The following is an 8,878-nucleotide window of genomic DNA, read 5'->3' as shown; positions in this document are numbered from 1 at the left end:
ATTAGAATAAAGGTAAAACAATAAAGAGACATGTTTGGAACAGCATGCATGTGAGCATTTTCTCTCTGATTAAGAGCTATCCTAAACTCCCTTCACTACTATGTGACTTCTGACCCAAACTCTGGAAGATAGTCTTATGGAACAGCTCTTTCAGATTGTGGATAATCTGACATTTTGATTGTGGCCACCCTAGTTGGGAATGAATTAGCACCATTTTGTAATTGTTGATTAATACTTCTCTGAAGACTAATAAGAATAAATGTATGTTTATTTATTCATATATTACTTTTACTGATTATTCCATTTATTTGAATATTTTTAAAAATTGATTTTTTTATTTTTATTTTATTTTATTTTTGGTGAGACTTCTGTATTATTCTAGATTCAATATCCTAACTAGATAAACAATATTTTCACACTATGGGTTATCTTTTTATTTCCTTGAAAGTCAGTTTTATATCAAATTTACATATTGTTTTTCTCTGTTGCTCATCCTTTTGGAACCATATCTGAGAAGTCATTGTCAAATGTAAGGTCTTAATCATTTATGCCCATGCTTTCTTCTAAGTGTTTGATAGTTTTAAAACTTGTGTTTGGACACTTGATAAGGCTTTGGTTTTCTGATACCCTGTGAAATCAGCATATAATTTGTTTTTCACAGAGATATCTAGTTATCACAGGATAATATTCGGAAAACAATTTTTTTCTTTGTTGAATTGACTTGACAAGTAAACAACTGAAATGTATTTATTTCTGAATACTTAGCTGAAGTTTGTAGCTCTATGTGCAGATTCTAATACCAGTACCACAATGTCTTCGCTATACTTGGTGTGTCTTTTCAAGGATATATTAAGTTTTGATTAATAAGTTAATACTTGATGCCTTCAAGTTCATTTTGAAGATTGGACAGATAGCTTAGCAGGTAAAAGTGCTTATTTTGTAGCATTGCAACTCTTATAGATGTCCTTTTACAAGTTAAAAAATGTTCTATTCTAATCCAATAAGAAATGTTTCAGTTCTAAACATATATGCACCAAATATAGTTAGTACCTAACTAATGTAACTATTAGTAATGTAAATATCAGTCTAACTAACTAATGTAAAATAAGCATTATTTGATGTAAAGTCATAGACTGAGCTAAACACAATGATCTCTGTGGGGAACTCTCTGTTTGGACTAGACTGGTGGAGCCAGAACTCAAGAGTTTTTGACAGTGCCATGTCACAGGTGGAGCTCTATGACGTCATTGGGAGCTGCACAGAAGAATGTCTTAGGCACAGCTGTGCAGAATGCAGCCTCAAAGAAAGTTGCTCCAGCAGCATGGAAAATAACTCCCTGTCTGCACTTCTCTGGAAGAGAAAAAGGGAAGAAGTCGGGGTTCAAGCCTACCCCAGTCCTGAGTGGAGCAGAGGGGAATGGGGAGGTTGCAGTTCTTGGCTTACATATCACAGATTTGCCTGCTCTTTGTCAGAACGCCACTGGTTTTGAGAAAAATACTTCTTAATTTGCACTATATCTATAGAACTGTTTCCACAGATCTTGGGTTAGTTTTTGTTTAGTTTTGACTTATTTCAAAAGTTTTATCAGGAGGAAGGCCTCTGAACACCTCTCCTCGTCATTAAAGAACACTACACCTTCAGTGTTATCATTTCAATTATACTGAGTCAATTTCACCAATGGAAAGTATTACTGAAACTTGGAAGGCCAAGGGTGGGTTTTTTTCAGTCTTCTTACTGAGGTTTCAGAGTATGGAATCAGTATATTGCATCATTAGTGACACTTAGAAATCAGCCTAGTCGTCTTTGTGATTCTCCTCTTGCTCTCTTGCTACATGCAATGAAAAGACATTCAAATATTCTGGCTGTCTCTAAAGGTTTTCTCTAAACTGGCAGGCTTGGTGTATTTGCGTTTCAGGTTGTTATATGTAATTTTACCAAATGAATATCACTACATGATATAGATACCCAGTAAGTTTTCCATTCCCAATTTTTGTCTTCTTTATTTCAGCAAACCAACCAATATACCATATTCCAAGATTTTATATAGTAACAATATACCTCAGAACACTAATTACCACATTAATTAGGTAAGGTTAAAAAATACACTTAAAAACAAACCAAAGCAAAGTTTACCTCTTAGAGAATAACCCCAAGTCAATGAGCAAATTTGTAGGGCAATACTCAAACCAGTCATACTGAAACAATTTTAGAAGTGAGATGTAACATATCCTTCAAAGAGCACCCAATCTAGAATATAGCTTTGTCTTAAAGTTGTGACACTCTGAAATGTAATAATCATATCATGAAAAGTTTTCAGGTTATTTGTAGACACAAAATATTATAGAGCTGAAAGTTTTAAAAGAGAGAATGTTCAGAAATGTTCAGAGGAGCACTTGTAGAAAACACAGCTATTAACCACCTTCTGAAATATTTACAGGTTACATACTTATGGATGATAACTTATGGGAAAAAGTACTGGTTCCTCCACTCTCATTTTTTCACATAGGGGCTGAATGTGCACTCCTAGAAACACTGTGGTTACTATTATGTTAGAAAAAATAACTAAACCATCTCTTTCTAAAATTCATGTTGAAGCCCTTAGCACGAGTACCCCATAATGCAGTTGTGCCCTAAAAGGAGTAATTAAGGTGAAATGAGTAAATAAGTTGAGCACTAATCAATATAGAGAGGCCGGGCCACAGAAAACCAGGCCAATGGGCAACCAGGTGAGCCTACAGTAAGAGAGGTACAGCTGTAAGCCAGGACAAAAATCATAGGAAGAACCAAACCTGCTGCCTTCTTGAGATCAGATATCTGGTATTCAAAACTAGGACAAAATAATTCTGTGGCTTAAGTTGTCCTGTCTATGGTATTTTGTTATGGTAGCCCAAGCCAACAAATCTACAGGGAAAGAGAGAAAGCCAATAATTCATGTGTTAGAGGCTGGTAACCAATAGTAATTTAGATATGGTCTATATCTGGAAGAAATATGGATAAGAGAAAAAATCCAAAGAATATAGATAGATGATAGATAAATAGATAGATAGATAGATAGATAGATAGATAGATAGATAGATAGATAGATGGATAGATAGATAGATATTCTAAGAAGTAATTGACAACTGGGTATTCTTATTTCTCTCTATAGGGCTTAGGGAGAGCTGCCCCTTGTGTTGACCAATATCCAATTATATGGGCATGGGGGAATGGGGGACACATGAGAAATATATAGGTCAAAGCAGATGCCAAGAGAATTCCTTACCTGCCAAGCAGATCCTACGGATCCTGTGGTGCTGAGGTAGGCTGCGTTTGGAAGGTGGTTTATTTTGACAGATGAAATAATTTTTGTATCTTAGTTACAGAGACAACTACTTGCTGGAGATTCCACCAACTTTCTAATAAAGATTGCCTTTGTGTTATCCCCAGAACCCTACTGGTTAACTGAAGTGCACTGCAAACTCAAAAGAGCCAACTCAATAATGAACAGCCACCCCCAACATAATTTGGTAACTGCAAATACGTTTTTCATGATTTGAATATGATAATAATAAGAGAGAAGAAAAAAAAGCTTTGTACTCATACTTATTGACAACCAAAATGATATGAATGAGCATTTGCGACAATCCAGCTCCTGTGAGGAACTGAGAAAATGGCGGTGAAACAGAGAGGAAGATGAATGTGTCCCTGTCATTTGTGAGCATCAGCAGATTCATTCTTCAGCATTTGCTTTCCTATATGTTAATCCAGGATCGTCGTATTGATTTTTGGATAATTCTTTTTTAAAAAGTACTATTTTTTAGAAGAAAACATTAAAAACTTAAGACTACCTGGCAAATAACTCTGTACTAAGTTTAATTCTTTCTTACTCCAGTCCTCCTTTGCTCTCTACCAAGATCAACACGTGTGAAAAATTCCTTTGAGTATCGCTGAAATTTACCAACCTTCATGGCAAAATCTAAGATTTAGAGAAATACTGCCGAGCAAGGCCAGCTCTTACTGGAGTAAACCAGATCTTCATGATCCTGGAATAAACTTTCAGAACTGTAAGTATGTTCTTCTTGAAGGAGTGTGAGCGTGAGTGTGTGTGTGTCTTTTCTCCCAACCTTGAAAATATAGTACTGATCACAAAGTACAAAAGCAAGATAACTTGTTGAAGTAGACCACAAAGGGAATACAATAAAGAGTACTCTACAGAAACAAACAAAATAACTTATTATCTTAACTATGAAATATCTTATTTTTTATACATAGAATATACGAATGTGGTTTTTTTCCCCATGCAGTGCAGTTAGCTCTCCTTTCTGGACTGAGAAAAAAAAAAACAACACAAGATGAAGGGTGACAGGTGACTCCCTCCCTGTTATCTTCACTGTGTGGAGTGCAGAGGTGGGGTAACACATCGGTATGGTGCGTTGCCTATGGTGTCGAGCAGAATTGCCAGTGTCCCCTTTCAACTGCCAGATTGGCTAAGCAATCTGAAAACAGCCTTGCTTTTTCCCAATGTCAGGGAGTAGTTTCAAATACACAGTAGACACCCTACATATTCGTAGCTTCAAAAGTTTGATTAGGTGCAAATTATCTTTGAATAACTTTCAAGTCCTACCTAAGTCAGCAAGCTGCAGATTCTGTAGACAACATGTTATTTTCTTCCACTTCTCTCATTCTATCCCTCCATCTCCTGCAAAGCAGAATTTTGTTCTAAGGTAGAATGCTAACTTTCTTAATCTGCCTTGCCACCTTTATTTTGATCTCAAATCCTCCCTAGTAATTCTCCTAAATTAACTCCTTGTTTTACCCCTGAAAGATAGGCTGCAATTATGTACTCCATACTGTTGTCTCAATCAGTTATTTTATCCGGCAAACGCTGACTTTATTCTTTACACAGTATGAGTGCTAAGATCTTTAGAGATCACAACACAAAATTTTCCTATACTTTTCAGTTTTTTTTTTTTTTAGTAAATTTTATTAAATTATAAAAGTTTCCATTTCCGCCCCCCCCCTCCCAACACCCTCCCACTCCCCCCCTCCTTCCCCTCCGTCCCCCAGGGCAGTCAGGGTTTCCTGCCCTGTGGGAAGCTCCAGCTCCCTCTCCCTCCCTCCAAGTCCAGGAAGGCGAGCGTCCAAACAGACTGGATCCCCAAAATCCAGCATATGCAGAGGAAACAGGTCCCAGTGTCATAGTCAATGGCTTTTCAGAAAGACCCCGGGCCAGCCACAGTCAGAGAATCCGGCCAAATTCCGAGAATCTGGCTAGATCACGTCCTCGTTCAGTCCCAGTCCGACTGGCCCTGGTAAATTCTCATCAGATCCGTTCCCTTGTATCAGTGGGTGATAGCATCCCTCGCAGTGGTGACCGGGGATGGGGGGGAGGGAGGTAGGATGAATATGGGATCAGGGAAGAATATATTTCAACTAAGGGAGCCATTTTAGGGTTTACAGGAGACTTGATTATATATGGGATCCCAGGTCCAAGGAGAAATCCCCCAGATTGCTCTCTGGACAGAGGAGAGGGTGCCTGAATCGGCCGTGGCCCATGACCATACTGATGTATATTTTGCTTATCACCATAGATCCTTTGTCTGGAGAAGGACGGCTATGCAGTCGGAGGCCCACATTGGAGCAACGGATTGAGCCCCCCGAGGTCCGGAGGGGGAGCGGAAGGAGGAGGAACATGAAAGACGAAATCAGTACTGCGAGGGATACTTTTCAGTTTTGTACACAAACTTATAGGCCTTTCATTAAATGATGTTAGTCTGTTATCAAATAAACAGTGATAAAATATTTCCTTTGTACACTGGACTTGTTGTTTAAGAGTCTCTATAAAATCCATATACAGTGGTTCTCCTTTAAGGAAGAACAGTAAAACCTGGGTAACTGCTTAGTTGGGAAAGTGCCTGATACACAAACACACAGTATTGACTCCAATCCCCCAGAACCCATGTTGATGAAAAATCAGGCATGTTGAAACAAGCCTACAATCCCAGTACTAAGGAGATAAAGATGGGTGGGGGGTGGGGGGGTTAGTCTAATTGACAAAACCCTAGTTAATGAGAAACCCCATTTCAAGTGACAAGGTAAATGGTACATCCTGCGGTACACAAGGTTGTTCTCTGACACATGTACACATACCCACACATACAGCTGAACATGTTCACAGACGTTCATGTGTACACGTACGTGCAAGCGCAGATACATGCATGCATGCACATGTGCGTACACATACACACACAGAGAGGTGAGGCAAGCACAGAGAGAAGAGAGAATAAACACATAATAAAGAGTACAATCTTCTTCTTAATAAAATTTAGACAGATTGGTAACACCTTCACTAAAGTAGAGCAGGCCAAGGCTTCAGACTTTTTATTCCTTCTGTTGTGACTGATACCCCAAGCAAGACGCAACAGTAACCGAACTTTGCTGTAAATGCCCAGACTCCATGAAGTGTCTTATAGCAAGTCATGCAATAACACAAGTGTATTTCTCTCCACATCACACATTTTCTAGGGTAGATCAGAAAATATACATATATATATTATGTTTAAAAGCCAAGAAACTAAATAGGTTAAAGCATAGACTTTTTTGAACTGTATGATTTTGGTTCTCTAGCTCTAACTACCTTCTATTTCCCCAGATATTGCTACAGAACCTTCACTGACTGCTCACCAAGGAGCTTAACCAATGGGAATATCTCAGGCAAAAGTAAGTGTAACCCAGCAGCCCCCTAGGATTCTAAAACTCCAGCCATGACCTCGCAGGTTTCTTTGGTTCCAAAATTGACTTAGTGGTCATTGAAATCATGAAAGTGTTAAGTGCAAGGACTCAAAAACCAGCATCTCATAGTTTGCTATCCCCATGACCTCTCCACGTGAGAAAGAAGAGGGTGTTTAAACCACACTCAGCAGGCCTCACATCCTTTTTAGCAATAGGACATCACTGAAATCTAGTAAAACAAAAATGAGACAGGTCTTTTTCTTTTAAGGCAGTCTGTCTATGTGCACACCATGTACAGATGTACACTTACACCCAAAATACTAAAAACAACAGAAAGTGAGATCATTTATCCCTAAATAAAAACTACTTAAAATTTAAGGAATATTTCTTTATTTTGTTTTAGGTGAAAATATTTAAAGTATTTTTTTTCTGTGTATAAAAGTATGTAATTATTTATAAACGTATTATTTCTTAATTTAGTCCAGCAGAACCACTCCCATATATACTTTTAAGAAGGAAATAATAAAGATGCATCTTATTTTAGCTTCAGTTTTTGGTAGAAATTTTCAAGTGCTTTTCTATAGACATTTGCTTCTTTTCTGTGGTCTTGTTTAGGATAGGAATTGAACCTTGTTTTTCTTAATGATATAAATTTTACCATAGGAAAAAAATCAACTATTTGCTTCATCATTTATTAAAATTAAAAATAATAGTAAAAAGTAGAGAATATACCAAATTCTTTCAACCAGGTCATATTCATTGCAATATTTTTTGGTGAATGCAAAATGTTTAATAATGTGTGTTCTGTTAAGGTCTGATACTGTAATCTAAAACTTGAAGTAAATTTATTTTAAGGATGAAAGAGAATTTACCTTCATACAAATAAGTCTAAAAGTAATTTTAGATGCAAGTTTGGCAAAATGAATACTTTATCAATTGGACATGTCTAAGACAATTGCTTATTTAAATGAAGTCTACTTTTTTGGAAGACACAATTTGTACCATGCTTTTGTAGGATTAAAGAGCCAGATTATGGTGTGTGTCACATCTTGAGACACATACAGTTGACTATGGCAAAACTGTTGAAACGTGGCTGGTCAGATACTGAAGAGGAAGACAGCCATCTACACAGTGCATGCTAAGAATTGTGGGGGAGGGTCCCTGCCGGCTCTCTGTCTGCTGCCCTCCACGTTCTTACAGCCGTTTCTCTGGTAGCACTCAGAATTCTAATCACTAGTCATTATTTTTTCGCATCATTAAAAATCTTTACCAGAAAGCAAACATATTATCTAAGAAGTCATTAATATGTCATTAACACCTTGCCTTCAATTAAATCACTCAGACTATGCTAATAGTTTACTTAAGAGCCCAGAGGAAGTATAAGACCAAACAGGTAATATTGATGCGGATAGTCATTTTTAGAAATACAACTTTGGATCCTTTCAAAAGCAAGTACCATAAACTACTGTTTGGTGTGTTAAGAGACGAACTGAGATGGGTCACAGATGCGAAGGTTGAAGAGGTGTAAAGGGAAAAGAACCGAAACTAAAACAAAACCTGTGTCATCATTTCCCTCCCAAGCAAGGAATATAAAACTTGTGTGTGATTGACAGCTTTCCTATCGCAGTTGCAGCACATGATTTATACTGCTATCCTATAAAAATCTGGGTTTTAGGGACAGCTCTGACCCCAGCATTACAAATGACACTTGTGGCTGACTGGGGTAGAATTCACCACATTGCCGGGTCCCTTACTTTTGTTTTGTTTTGTTTTCTGAAGCAAAATGCAGGGCGCAGGAAACACTCACCAGCTCTTCATGTTGAAGCACAGTTTAACTCTAAGACTTGAGGAAACGCCCTCACATAATTCATAAAAATCAGGCAGTCAATTCCCGACTGCTACAACCACATCCAGGTAATTCCAAAGCACGTGAGTAATGGCAGTCTATGTAGGATCAAGCCACACTGCCTTTGACGGTTTGAAGGAAGTGGCTAGTCCAGCTAGGTGACAGTGCTCCAAGACAGTCCTGTTCTGACAAAGCCGCACCCTCTTAACACTGAGCTCCCTGCTCTCCAGGTCCTCCACACTCGTGTAGTCACGAATATGCCTCTACTGCTCAATAAAAGAAATCAAAAATAACAGTATTTTACTGAAAATTTCATGAGTG

General features: G+C 37.9%; 1 long non-coding RNA gene across 1 annotated transcript; it reads left to right on the top strand.

Moving 5' to 3' along the window:
- The first annotated feature begins 3,425 nt into the window (after positions 1-3,425).
- LOC125395106 (uncharacterized) lies at positions 3,426-6,706 on the top strand. Its single transcript, XR_007230443.3, has 3 exons — positions 3,426-3,506; positions 3,872-4,043; positions 6,632-6,706. It is a non-coding gene; the product is annotated as an uncharacterized LOC125395106 (long non-coding RNA).
- The last annotated feature ends 2,172 nt before the right edge of the window (positions 6,707-8,878 follow it).

Source organism: Myodes glareolus, chromosome 21, assembly GCF_982192425.1.
Source record: "Myodes glareolus chromosome 21, mMyoGla1.1, whole genome shotgun sequence".
NCBI lineage: Eukaryota > Metazoa > Chordata > Mammalia > Rodentia > Cricetidae > Myodes > Myodes glareolus.
This window is presented reverse-complemented; position numbering and strand designations above follow the sequence as displayed.